Raw genomic sequence first — 13965 nt, forward strand, 5'->3', positions numbered from 1 at the left:
TCTGGCCATCTGGTCTCCCTCTGACCTCCAGTGCAGCGCTGGGAACCGTGGTGCCATGGCCGCTACGCCTCTCCACTCCATCCCAGCTGGCTAGCTTGCTCTGCCATTCACTTGCCGTCAGCTTTCTGTGCCATAGACCTTCCACCTAGACATCTGTAGCCAAGGGGGCATTGGAAGGTACATGGAGACGATGGGGCTTCCAGAGCCAAATTCGGGTGCAGGTGCTCTGAGAGAGTTGGTGTGGGGTCAGTGAGAGGCTGCTCCAACACAGTCCAGGGGAGGGGCAGTCAGAGACCCCAGCAAGGCAGCGGGTTGGAGAGGAGGGGCAACTGCAAGCAACATGCTAAGGGACAATCCACGGACTTGTCAAATGATTAAATATGAAGAGGAAATAAAAGAGAAAAATCCAGAAAAAAATCAACCATTTTCCATGAAATGCCATGAAAACATTTGTCTCCCTCAGTCTTCAGCAGTGTAGAGGGTAGACTACTGTCAGTGTGCTCGTTCCAAGCCTGGCCCCCTTTCTTCTGGCAGTGACGGTCAGTCCATGCGGTTCAGACAGGACTTACCTCCCTCGCCCCAGCCCCTTCCCAGGCTGGGCACCCAGCACAGGCCTAGCCAACCAAACCCAGGGTCACTGGGCCTGGCACAAGTACATAATCTCGGGTTTTTAGTTTAAACCATGTGGGAAGAGATGCTCCTATCATTTGTGGATGCTAATGGAGTTGAATGTCAGCCTGGAGCTGCCGAGAGCCATCAGATGCAGACAATCTTACTAAAATGAAGGCTTTGTGGAGGAAAGCAGAGGCAAGAGATGAAGAGATGCTTCATGATTTGTGCATCAGGGTCCAGCCCTGCCTGACACCAGTCTTAACCCTTGGCTTTTGACTTCTGAGCCAATTAAATCCTTTGTTTTTCTTTGACCAGTATGAGTTGGGGTTCAGTTATTTGAGACTAAAATAGTCCTGATATAACAACCTTGTGAGATATGTATTATCATCCCCAACTCCTGATGGGAAAAAAAAAACTGAATCTCTCTGACAAGTTAGTGAAACTAACTTAAAGTTAGTTAAAGTTAGGCACTTTTGTGTGTCAAAACAGGGTGATTTTTCCTCACCCCTTTCTTTTTCTCCTCGCTCACCTTCTACTGAGAATGTTCTTTGGAATATGAAATGAGAGATCTTTGTGAGCTAATTCAGCACCCGCCACCACCATCACACTCATACCACCCCGGCAGAGGTCCTGGGTCCTGGACTCTGGGGGTGCGGGTACAGAGAGGGGGAACAGAGCGTTACTGAGACCAAGTTATTGAAGACGAAGGAAAAGAAGGATGGAGATCTAGTGGTGAAGAGATCTCTGGTGGTTTTTAAAAATTATTTGACATGTCTTCTTTCAAAAGGCAGAACCTAATTTCCCCCCACCCCCTCCTTGGACGTGAACTGGTGTCAGAAGTGATGGTATTGACTTCTGAGGCTAGGCCAGGAAAAAATAGAACACTTTCCTTACTCTTTCTCTTGAATCACTGAGCCGAGGGCAGCCAGTCACGTGTCAAAACGACACTAGAGCAGCCCTGTTGAGAAGCCCCTCACCACAGCCACCTCTAAAAGCAAATCCTCCAGCTCACCTAAGCCACTCTCAAGTTTCTGACCCATAGAAATCACGAGACAATAACTGTTTATGTTGTTTTAAGCCACTACGTTATGGGCTATTTCGTTACAGGAACTCAGATACAGGATCAGAGCGGTCTCTGTGGAATGACAAGATCTTAGTGGAAACCACAGAGAACTGCTATAGCCCACCCTCTGGACCTCACGAGTATGACGTATCAGCCGATGGCAAGACTCTCTTTCTTCCCTGTAGGGCTTTACAGGCAGAACCAAGAGGCCGCACTGGAACTGGTGCCTGGTCTTTGTGAGGCCAAAGACTGCTTGATCCAAGAGGCCACATTTCAGAGTCTGGACGGCAAGGAGCTAGAAGAGGGAGAGGAAAGAGCTAACTAACCTCAGATTGCTCTTTTGAATCCTAGAGAGGCCAAGAATTAGAGGATAAAATAAGGCGGTAGTTATCTTATTAATTTACTGAAGACCCAGTGGAGATATGATTATAGTAGAGATTATGATAAAATCATACTGGATTGTGGTGGGCCCTAAATCCAACAACATTCTAATCTTTATGGGAGACAGAAAGGAACACACACCGCAGAGGGGGATTTTAGTATGGAAGCAAAAATTGGAGTGATGTGTCCACAAGCCAAGGAATGCCACGGATGGCCAGCAACCGTGAGAAGCTAAGAGAGAGGTACTGAACTGATTCTTGCTCAGAGCCTCCAGAAGGACCCAACCCTGCCAATACCTAGATTTTGGACTTCCAGCCTCCTGAAGTGAGAGAATTCCCATTATTTTAGGCTAAAATCAATCCCTGCCCCGCAAAAACCCCTACAGATGCCATTAAATAGGTGAGGCAACATCAGATACCAGTTTCAAAATGGCTTTAGTGGACTTTGACGTCCCCTGTTGCCTTTCATTCCTCCATACATGTATGGTGATCCCCTGATCAGGCCAGGGCCATGGCAGGACCACTCACACGGGAAATGTCACGTCAGGTTCAGGGGCCCAACAAGTGCCTCAGATGGCCAGTGCTACCAGCGCTCCTGGCATGTAGAGAGCAGTGTGGGAGGCAGGAATCTAGAAAGACCCCCCCGCAGTGGGTGGGCTGGGCAAGCTGGTAGATATTTGCAAATGTGGGAAAGGGAAATTTCTAGCAGAGGTAGCCCCAGGTGATGCACTTTGGGCCGGTCCATTGTGTGTGTGGAATGTGAGAGTAATGATAGAATGGGCTTTTTGCTTCTGAAAAAAGAAACTGAAAGGGACAATGTCTTAATCCAAAGAAATGGTTTTAGACTTCCTTGTCTCAGATCCACGACGGGAGCAGGGGTGAGAGGGCCTGGGGAACTAACTGCCTGTGCCCACAAGGGGCACTTGGATTCCTGTCCTGTAGCATCCGCCCTCCTCATCTGGGTGTTCATGACCTCCATAAGAAGCCCCTCTGCAGCTCCTGAACATGCCCTTTCTGTCTGAGTCGAGCTTGTCTCCTGAAGTAAATGTTGCTGCATTGTGGTGTTGTTCTTCTCATTCCCTCTCCCCTCCAAGTGCCCAGTTCTTCACTTTCTAGCAAATTCTCAGGATCCTGCTCGGAAATCCCTCTCTCCGAGAAGCCTTCTCTGACTGACTGGTTCGTAACTCATTCCACGCAGATTGATTGGTTTGGTGCTGCTTCGATCTTGGCAGAGAAAGGCCAGGTCAAGGGGCATGTGTCAGGAGTCCTTTCTCATCCATCAGCACAGGGCCTTCATCAGACTTTCTCTGGCCGGGTGGGACCTGGCTTCATGCTGTTCTCTCCGTCCTCACTTCACCCTGTGTCCTCTGCAAATAAGTTAGTTTATAGCCCACACTCCACACACTGTGATTATCAGCCCAACCTTGGCCACGTTTCCATTTATGGCCCTTCTAAGGAGACCTCCAGACTGTGTTAAGAAGTCTTCCTGCCACGCAGCGATAGGTGGGGGACCTTTGATCCACAATAGGGGCCACCTCTGAGCAGGTGCTGCTCCACAGATGAGGTGGGCATTGCCTCACCTTATTTGAGGTGTCGAGATAACACCTGGGGATGTCTTAAGAAAATCTGTGCTGTTTTGCACTTTAGGACTCTCACCATTTTATAGCTCCTAACTGATAATCCTCAAGGTTGCTGGAATAACTACAGATATTTCCCCCCAGGCCCTACCTATTCTTCAAGGCCCTGCCTAAGCGAAGTGCTTTCCCCCTCAGGCCTAGATGAGGTCTCTTTGGGCTGCTGTTGTGTTTTCAATTCCATTTTTTGTGGCCCATCAACTCTCTTTAAAAACTTTCGAATCCAACAGCAAATGAAAACAGGAATGGCAAAATAGAAATTAATAAGGAAAGACTACATGGGAGAAAATATTTGCAAATCACATGTCTGACAAAAGACTTCTATACAAAATATGTAAAAAACGCTCTAAACTCAAAAGTAAGAAAACAATCCAGTTATAAAATGGGCAAAAGACTTGAATATACAGTTCACCAATGAAGATATAAGCAGAGGAAGTAAAAAATGATGATGTTCAACAACATTAGCTCTTAAAAAATTCAAATTAAATCACAATAACGTATCTCCATAGACTTGTTAGAATGGCTAAAATTAAAATCTGACAACACCAAGTACTGACAAGGATGCAGAGATAGTAGATCGCACGCACGTGTTTGGTGGGAACATAACATGGTAGGGCCACTCTGGAAATGAGCCTGGCAGTTTCTTAAAATATTAAACATTCTCTTTTTATCTATCCCAGCAACAATACTTCTGGGTATTTTTTTCCAGAGAAATAAAACCTTATATTCACACAAAAACCCATGCACAAATGTACATAGCTGTTTTATTTGTCATAACTAGAGACTCAAAAAATTCAAGTGTCATTCAGCAGATGAAAGGCTAAACACCCTGGAGCACATTCATACAACGACTGCCACTCAGAAAGTAAAGGAACAGACCACTGGTAACTACAGTAACTTGGACAGGTCTTGGGGCATTAAGCAAAGTGAAAAAAGCCAATCTCAAAAGTTATACACTGTTTGATTCCATTTATATGACATTATCTAAATGACGACATTAGAGAGATGGAGGACACTTCAGTGTCTGATGGGGTTGGAGACCGGGCGGGAGAATATGACCATAAAGGGGCAGAATACTGACGGAGTTCCTTTGTGGGGGCAGAACAGTTCCATGTCTTGAATGTGGCAGTAGTTATGTGAATCTACCCATGTGGTTACATATCATAGAATTGCACACAAGACATATCAACAATGAGGGCGGGCAAAACGGTGAAGCCTGAGTAAGACTTGTAGTCAATTGTACTAATTGTGCCAATCAGTTTCCTGCTATTGATAATGCTCTGTCGTTATGGAAGACGTCACCATTGGAGGAAGCTGAGCAGTCAGTTTGTGGGACCTGTCTATATTCTTTTTGTAACTTTTAGTGAGTCTAATTGTATCAAAATAAAAAGTTTTTTTAAAAAGTACTAAATGTAAAATCTAAAGGATACTATTACAACAGAGCTTACAGGAAATATTTATAGCCTTAAATAATTAATGTTACTCAACCAAGAATTAGAGACAAATCAATGAATCTGTCTCTGAACTCTATTCCATTCCTTTGTTCTGTCTGCACCATTGTTACTACTACAATGTACTTGTTACTTTGACATTATAGTGTATGTTAATATTGTTAAGAAAAATTCCCACCCTCCAATCTTAGACTAAGCTATTCCTGGACTTCGATTCCTCCATGCAAATTTTAGAGCAGTTTTATCATGCTCCCTTTACTACCATCCCCCCCAAAAAAATTCCACCTGGAAATCTCTTTGGGAGTACATTCAGTTTATAGATGAATTTGTGGGAACTAGAAAACTTCAGAATGTCACATTCTCTAATTCAAATGCCTCCTGTTTGATTTAATTAATCATTGTATATAGGGGTGGGCAAAAGTAGGTTTACAGTTGTTCATGTGGGAAAATACATGCAGGTTGTTACTATTACAATGGCTTTATCAACCCTGTGTCTCGAATCCTCACAACTGTAAAACTATTTTTGCCCACACTGCATGTGCCTTAATAGAGGTTTTAAGATTTCTGCATAGGAAATCTCCCTCCTGGTCCAGCCCAACATCTGGAAAAGTTAAGACCAAGAAGGGGATCAAATGGATGGCCTTATGGCCCTTGCCTAAGAGTCCAGCAACATCAGCTGTCCCCATCTTTGCTGGGGCACCAATGTCAGCATCTGTCCCCGGATGTGGTTTCTCTCATTGATGAACCACCGTATGTATTTTTCCTCATTTTTTTTTTTGCTAGTGAACTTCTATTAGGGACATTGCCTGTTATGAGTGAAAGAGAAATTCTGTATTTTAAAAAATAATCCCTTTAATATAAGAAAGAGGGTTAAAGAGGTATTTTTTAAATTTTTTTTCCATAGAGATCTTGTATGTTTTTGTTTCTCTCCATTCATATGCTCTTTATAGGTTTATTGCCCTTGTGAACAATTTCTTTTTTATTGTATTTTCTAGTAAGTTATGGCTAGTACAACGCAACACTATTAATTTTATAGTTAGCTCTTATATCTGGCAAACTTTCTGAATCCTCTTATCAGTTCTAACAGATTGTGTGTTCATGCTGATGTTCCCTAGACAAGTGATTGTATCACCTCAAACAAAGACAGTTTCAAGTCTTTACTTCCAGTCTGCTTGTATTATACTTAGCAGCGATACATCAGAGAAGACAAAGCTCTTTCTACTAAATGCACATTAGTAAATGCGTCTTGTTGCCTATTATTTACTTTATGTGAATTTGGATTCTTAACAGTTTTCTAAGTTGGCTTCAGAAAGAACAATTTTGAGTACATTTTTACAGCCCATTTAAAGAATTAGAAGTTTATCTTATTTTCCAGAATTTTATGTAGGCACTTATTTATTCTGTAAACCAATTAGAACAAAGCTCTTTTAATTTAAAAAACTTTGCCATCTAATTTACCTATACCCCCAGGCATGTGAAAATACACACATACATACTGAGAGCTCAATTCTACAGTTTCAGACGCAGGTAAAGTGACACAGGCAGAGAGCTGTTCTCCTTCCTAGTGGACATGAATTTTTGTTTTGTTTTGTTTTTTAAATATATTTTATTGATTATACCATTACAGTTGTTGTTCTATTCCCCCCTTCATTCTCCTCCACCCTGCACACCCCCTCCCCCACCATTCCCCACCTTTAGTTTATGACCACGTGTCTCAAGTTCTTTAGATTCTATATTTCCCCTGCTAGTCTTACCCTCCCCCCTATCTATGTTCTACCTACTGTCTATGCTACTTATTCTCTGTACCTTCTCCCCACTTCTCCTCCTCCCACTCCCCTGTTGCTAACCCTCCATGTGATCTTCATTTCTATGGTTCCACTCCTGATCTAGCTGTCCTCTTGACTTGCTTTTGTTTTAGGTGTGGTTGTTAATAACTGAGAGTTTGCTGTTCTTTCACTGTTCATATTTTGCATCTTCTTTTTCTTATATAAGTCCCTTTAGCATTTCATATAATAAGGGCTTGGTGATGATGAACTCCTTGAACTTGACCTTATCTGAGAAGCACTTTATCTGTCCTTCCATTCTAAATGAAAGTTTTGCTGGATAAAGCAATCTTGGCTGTAGGTCTTTGGATTTCATGACTTGGAATACTTCTTTCCAGCCCCTTCTTGCCTGTAAGGTCTCTTTTGAGAAATCCGCTGACAGTCTGATGGGTACTCCTTTGTAGGTGACTGTCCCCTTATCTCTTGCTGCTTCTAGGATTCTCTCCTTCATTTTAGTCTTGGCTAATGTAATTATGATGTGCCTTGGTGTGTTCCTTCTTGGGTCCAACTTCTTTGGGACTCTCTGAGCTTCCTGGATTTCCTGGAAGTCTATTTCCTTTGCCAGACTGGGGAAGTTCTCCTTTATTATTTGTTCAAATAAGTTTTCCACTCGTGGCTGTTTCTTTCCCCCTTCTGGTACCCCTATAATCCGGATGTTGGAACGTTTAAAGATGTCCTGGAGGTTCCTAAGCCTCTCCTCATTTTTTTGAATTCTCATTTCTTCATTCCTTTCTGGTGGGATGTTTTGTTCTTCCTTCTGGTCCATTCCATTGATTTGAGTCCCAGTTTCCTTTCCATCACTATTGGTTTCCTGTGCATTTCCCTTCATTTCAATTAGTTTAGCCTTCATTTGTTCATCTAATTTGTGACTATAATCAACCAGTTCTGTGAGCATCCTGATCACCAGTGTTTTGAACTGTGCATCTGAGAGATTTGCTATTTCTTGGTCGCTTAGAGTTATCGACTATGGGGCTTTGAGTTCTTCTTGAGCCATATTTTGGACTGTTCGTGTCTGTTACGTATGACGAGTGGAGCCCTGGGTGTTCACCAGGGCGGGGCAACTCAGTCACTGGGTTGTGACTCTGTATGTGGGGGCGGGGTCAAAGGAAATCAATGGCGTCCCCTCTGCCTCCTCCGGCCGCTGGGGCTGCGTGGTCCATCTCACTGCTCACTCCTTTGCAGGTTTATCTGTGCGAGAATGTGTGACCGTGCTCAGCCTGCCCCACACCCTCACTGGGTCCATGATGCTACCCTGGCTGCCTGAGCACCTGGGTCGCCTGGGGTGCCTGGATCGGGATTTTTTCTGCCCGACCCTGCTCCGCTGCTGGCTCTGCCCCTCTTATCGGTCCAGTTCGTTTCTGTCAGACTTCCATATAGTTCAGTTTTCTGTTCTTTGGCTGCATCTTTGTTTACTAAACGTTTGTTGTATTCAAACTTGGTTGTGGGAGAAGGCACAGTGTTTCCACCTATGCCTCCGTCTTGGTGGAAGTCTGTACATGAATTTTTTAATTAATTTGTATTTAAAATAGACAAACACATAAGCAAGTAAATTTTTTTTAAACTAACAAACCAGATTCTCTGTCATCTCTACCCCATGAGAATACGTATCTATCATTTACCTACAGAAATCACCACAGTCAGACCATCATGCAACACTCCCAGTCATTGCTATCACGAAAGAGGTATAACTTACGGGCTATAAATGAGCCCAAATCAAACACAGAACTAATTAAGAGGGGGAACTACCAGAAAACACAGAGTTGGCAAAGTTCAAGTTCTATCGACACCAGGGTTCACCTGTAAGAACCAAGGAAAAAGTAGGCCTGGGCTTAAGCTGCTCACGCACTCCCCGCCTCCGGGCACGCAGTCCTCCCTCCCGGCTCCCTCAGCGACTATTGTGCACCTCAGCAGGGACTCCAACAATGTTCAAAGACATTTTTTCTAAAAGATGAAATCTATATTTCTATAACTTTATAGAAATATAAAATGAACAGTTAGCAACGATTTTTAGATTAACTCATTAACTAATCAGGCCACCAGCCAAATGGTACAACGGGTCCAAAGGAGGATTTGATTTACGGAGATTTGTGTTCTCCACTGGGTGAAACCTCTTTGCATTGCCGACTGGGAGTCCACCGTGTGGCTATCGACCAGAAACACTTGCATTACAATCAGTTCTACGAGTTAACTTCTATCTCTGCACAGTTGGAAAATAGCCTAATTAAAGATAACCAAAGACAAAGATAACCTAAATAGATGGGCTAGAGAGAACATCCACTCATATTTTCTTGCCCATTTAATTTTTGTTTGCATTTTTCAGAAAATAATCCAACTGGTATAAATCCATAAAAGTGGAGAAAGTGAAAGAGCAGTTGAGTGACGAGGAAGATGGAAACATGGTGGAATGAGCGTGGTAACTGACCTAGCAGGGCAGGAAACGGAAACTTGAAAGTCACAAAGGAGGATGCCAGTGAAAAACAACCCAGTGTGCCCACAGACCCTTCTGTGGGGCACAGAAGTTGGAAGCACAGAATGCCCCAGAAGGCAGGGAAGACTGAAAGCAGAAGGACCGAGTACATATATATCTACAAAAGGAACAGCTAGGATCCTGTATTTTGACCTCTATTCCACCCAGGAAGGTGACCATGCCTACCTCGCCCCATCAAAAACTACAGGTTTACTCACTAGGGACTTGTCCCCGTTGGCTTCTAGATTTAAGGAAATGGGTGGGCCCACTTGGGTTAAGGTGCAGCCTAAACAGTAGGGCTACGATAGGGGGACGGAGGAAACCAGGACAGAACCTTCAAGATAAAATGACTTACTTGATAGGCTTGATTCTATTGAAAGCAATTCTACATTATAATTGGGAGTTTGGGAAGAATTAGTTAAGGGCAGGTATCAAGCTGTGTGTGGGAGGAACACTTTCTTCTGTCCTCAGGGTTCTTCTGGCTGGTGTAATCATCAAATAGACAAGAGCCAGATCAGCAAGAGAAAATAACCAAATTTAATACATCCGTATGCATGGGAAGCCCACATACATGAAAGAGTCAGAGACCCTCCATGCACGAGAGGTTCAGAGATAGAAAGGAGGACGTGAGACATCCTGAGCTGGGGGTGGGGCAATGCCCCTCGGGGGCTTCAAAGGGTCAGTTGCAGGAAGATAAGAACAGAAGTTTAGTAAGTCGTAGTTTAACAGTGGTTTGGCCTGTCCTATACATAGGCCAAAAGAGGTTCTCTATGATAATCTCTTATAATATGCAAGGCCCCTGATTCAGGTCCTTCTGGCAGTTAAAGAAGGGGCAGAAGTTCCTCCTGCGTCTGCTGCTAAAGTTGCCTTTAACTCAGAACAACCTGCAAGCCACAGAGGCACATTTTGGGGTGAAGCTTTCTGAATCTCTGAAGTTGAAAGATGTGAAACCGATAATACTCAACTGTTTGGATCTACCAAAACTAACAATTTCAAGCATACAAAAAACTGAGGCAATTGTTAACTCCAGAAAAAACAAAGATCTGTACAGGAATGGAAATTTAATCACATTAAATGGTTTGGCTCCATTATAACCAATATTTAAATAATGGAAATAATGTAAACACAAAATAATGAACTAACCAAAAATTGGGATATATATATATATGTGTGTGTGTATATGTATATATATATATAGAGAGAGAGAGAACAAATAGAGAAAAGGAAGAAGGAGCTGGTAAAAGCATGCTAAATCTTCAATGGCCATTACCAGAAATCACTAGAAAATGTCTAAAATTAATATAATAAAGAAAAGTGATATAAATTTTTTTAGAAAAGTAGAGGGAAGTGCCAGTGAAACAGGTAAAAGTGGTTAAAAAACAGTTGCTTCTGGGAAGACCTAATTGGCTTCAGTCAGTGCTTCATGGATCAGGCAGTATCCCATTTAGTAACCGAAGGGCCCTCTGAGGAGTTGGACAAGATTGAAGGTTTTCGGGGGGAGAAGGGTTTTGCAGGGAAGTTATTAGCAAAAGAAAATAAGCAATTATTTTTATTTTTTTATTTTTAAAATATTTTATTTACTTATCTTTAGAGGGGAAGGGAAGGAGAGAAATATCAATGTATGGTTGCCTCTCATGAGTTCCCTGCTGGGGACTGGCCTGCAACCCAGGCATGTGCCCTGACTGGGAATCGAACTGCGATCATGTGGTTCGCAGGCCCACGCTCAATCCACTGAGCTACACCAGCCAGGCAGTGATTATTTTTAGACAAGAACATCTTCTAGTGGCGAAAGAACAGCAAGGTTTTTTTCACACAGATCACCTCTTCTTACTTTGGGGGACGGACAGGGCCCATGTGACAATTTGCCTTACTGGTGCTCAACCAGAAAACTCCAGACTGGTTGATTAAGATTATATTTCTGAGAGAGGTTGAAACTGCAATTAAATTAGGTATTAAATGTACATTTGGCATCATGGGTTTTTTAGTACAAGTGACACTTTGGGGGCCTGTGTTTTTCTCTTTGGTACCTTATAGCACTTAGACTTTTATAATATCTGAATATTCTGTTATGAGAAAAATGGAAAAGTATGGGGGGAAAGTGTCACACAGAAGGGTAAAAGGCAAATAAGCAACTGAGGGAAATATTTATAACAGTTATATGGTAAGATTAATTTCCTTAATATATATAAAGCTCTTTATAAATCAATGAAAATGACTAACAACCTAATTTAAAATGAACAAAGGAACCCTGACCAGTGTGGCTCAGTTGGCTGGATATTGTCTTGCAAAGCAAACAGTCGCAGGTTTGATTCCACGTCAGGGCACATGCCTGGGTTGGGGGTTCGGTTCCCAGTCGGGGCATGTGTGAGAGGCAACTGAACCAATCATTCAATGTTTCGCTCTCACATGGATGTTTCTCTCTCTCTCTCTCTCTCTCTCTCTCTCCCTTCCTTTCTCCCTCCCTTCCCATCTCTCTAAAAATAAATAAATAATATCTTCAATAAAAAAGAAAATGAACAAAGGGTATAAAAAGGCAACTCAGATAAAAAAGGTTCACAAATATTTGAAAATATGCTCAATTGTACTTAAAAGAAATCCACTTTAAAACAATAAAATACATTTTATATGCTTATCTGATTGACACAGATTTTTTAAATTCTTAGCTAATACACAGAATTGCCAAGAACATGATGGAAAAAGAACTTAATATATTGGGACAGCCTACTGGACAAGCACTTTGCCATTTTCTCATGCACACAGAAACATATGCAGGAGACAGATTAGAACAGCAATGTTCATAGTTACAAGTATGACTAAACAACCCAAATGACCTTCAGCTCAGGTCTGGCTAAATAAATTACGGTACTTATAAGCAGGGAGATACTAGGCAGCAGTCAGAAAAAACGAGAAAGCTCTCTCTGTACTGTTACGGAAAGGTGGCCAAGATAAGGAAAAAGAAAAATGTTAACCCAAGTTTGCTATATTTTTCTGTTTGAATAAAAAGGCAAGAGGACGAAAATATCTTCATGTTTGACTTTATGCTCAATAAAGAAACTTTTGAAAGATCCACAAAAAATTTATACAAACGGTTTCTCGTTGGCAGTAGCAGTAGTGGGAACTGAGTGCAGCTGAACAACATTTTTCACTGTAGATTTGCTCATACTCCTTGAATTTCCAACTATGTGCATGTTCCCTATTTAGAAATGCAATAAAGTATGAAGAGATAGATAGATAAATAAGAATGAAGGCAATACATAATGCATGATGATTTGAAAATATTTCCAAGATACATTAAATGTAAATGTCAAACATTCCTTGGGTCCGGTGGAAGAAAAGGTTGATAGGAGGAAGTTTACATCAGGTGGGAAGGCAGTCCAGGGATTCTTGGAAGAGAAGCAGGGACAGCCCCTTGGGAAGAGGTGGTCTTGAAATACCCCTGCCAGCTCCCCCCTCCTGACTGTTGGTAAGGGGGTGGGAGAAGGTGGGGAGGACAGAGGCTTGCACACGGGCCCCTTCTTGGGCCAGAACCGTGTGGTCCCTGTGGCCCTGGGAGGCATAAGGGTTTGTGACCTCCTGCTCCCCTGGCCTGACTTCTGAAAGCAAAGTGAAGAATCACAATCTACTTAAAAACTACAGCAAGGCCCAGTGCTGCCTGGTAGCTGAAGGAACTTCCAGGTCCCCTTCCTTCTGAGTCTTCAGGTGAAGACAAACCTGATGGGTCCTACCCCAGCCTGAGCAGCACCACGCATTTACTCAGGGCCCCGAGGGCGCCCTGCGTCTGGGGTCTCACTTCTGTCAGCACGGGGGACAGATGTGCCTGACCCAGGGAGCCTCAGGGGGTGTCTGGTGGGGAAACATGCAGCCTCACTCATGAGGGAGGCTGGGGTGTGCAGTCTGCCCAGTCAAGAAGACAGCACAGCCTGGTGCCCCTCACCAGCAGCCCAGCAGCAGCCCAGCAACGGCCCAGACGCAGGGGCTCGCTGCCGGCGGCTGCCTTGGGGCTCCCGTTGGCGCAGGCAGCCATGGGGTGGTGGCCTTTACGAATACCAGTTCCTGAGGCCTGGCCCTTCCAAGTCCAGGGGGCAGCAGCACAGAATATGGGACACTGAGGAGACCGTGAAAGGCTGATGTTTTCTCTGGTCCAACATCTCTGGCCACCCTCAGCTTCCTCCTTACACCTGGACCTCATGGGAATTTTGTATTTGCTTGTTTTCTAGCTCCCCCATGTTTTAGTGTATACGGGGTGGGCAAAAGTGGATTTATAATTATTCGTGTGGGAAATGATACAATAATTAAATAATAATACAAGAATAGACTCCGTGTTGTGCATACGCACAACTATACACCACTCTTGTCCACACCCTGTACAAAGATGGTCCCCACACTTTGGTCTGTGTCAGAATCACCTGGCAGCTGCTAAGGCCCAGGGTTGTCCTTCGATAGCAGAGAAACTGGCCTGTGTTTTGACCAAGTTCACCAGGTGGTTCTGATAGGACCACGGTTGGAGAACTACTTTGCTAAACTCTTTTTTTTTT

The sequence above is a fragment of the Sturnira hondurensis genome, unplaced genomic scaffold (genome assembly GCF_014824575.4).
Source record: "Sturnira hondurensis isolate 20B ecotype Veracruz unplaced genomic scaffold, ASM1482457v3 Scaffold0013299, whole genome shotgun sequence".
Lineage (NCBI taxonomy): Eukaryota > Metazoa > Chordata > Mammalia > Chiroptera > Phyllostomidae > Sturnira > Sturnira hondurensis.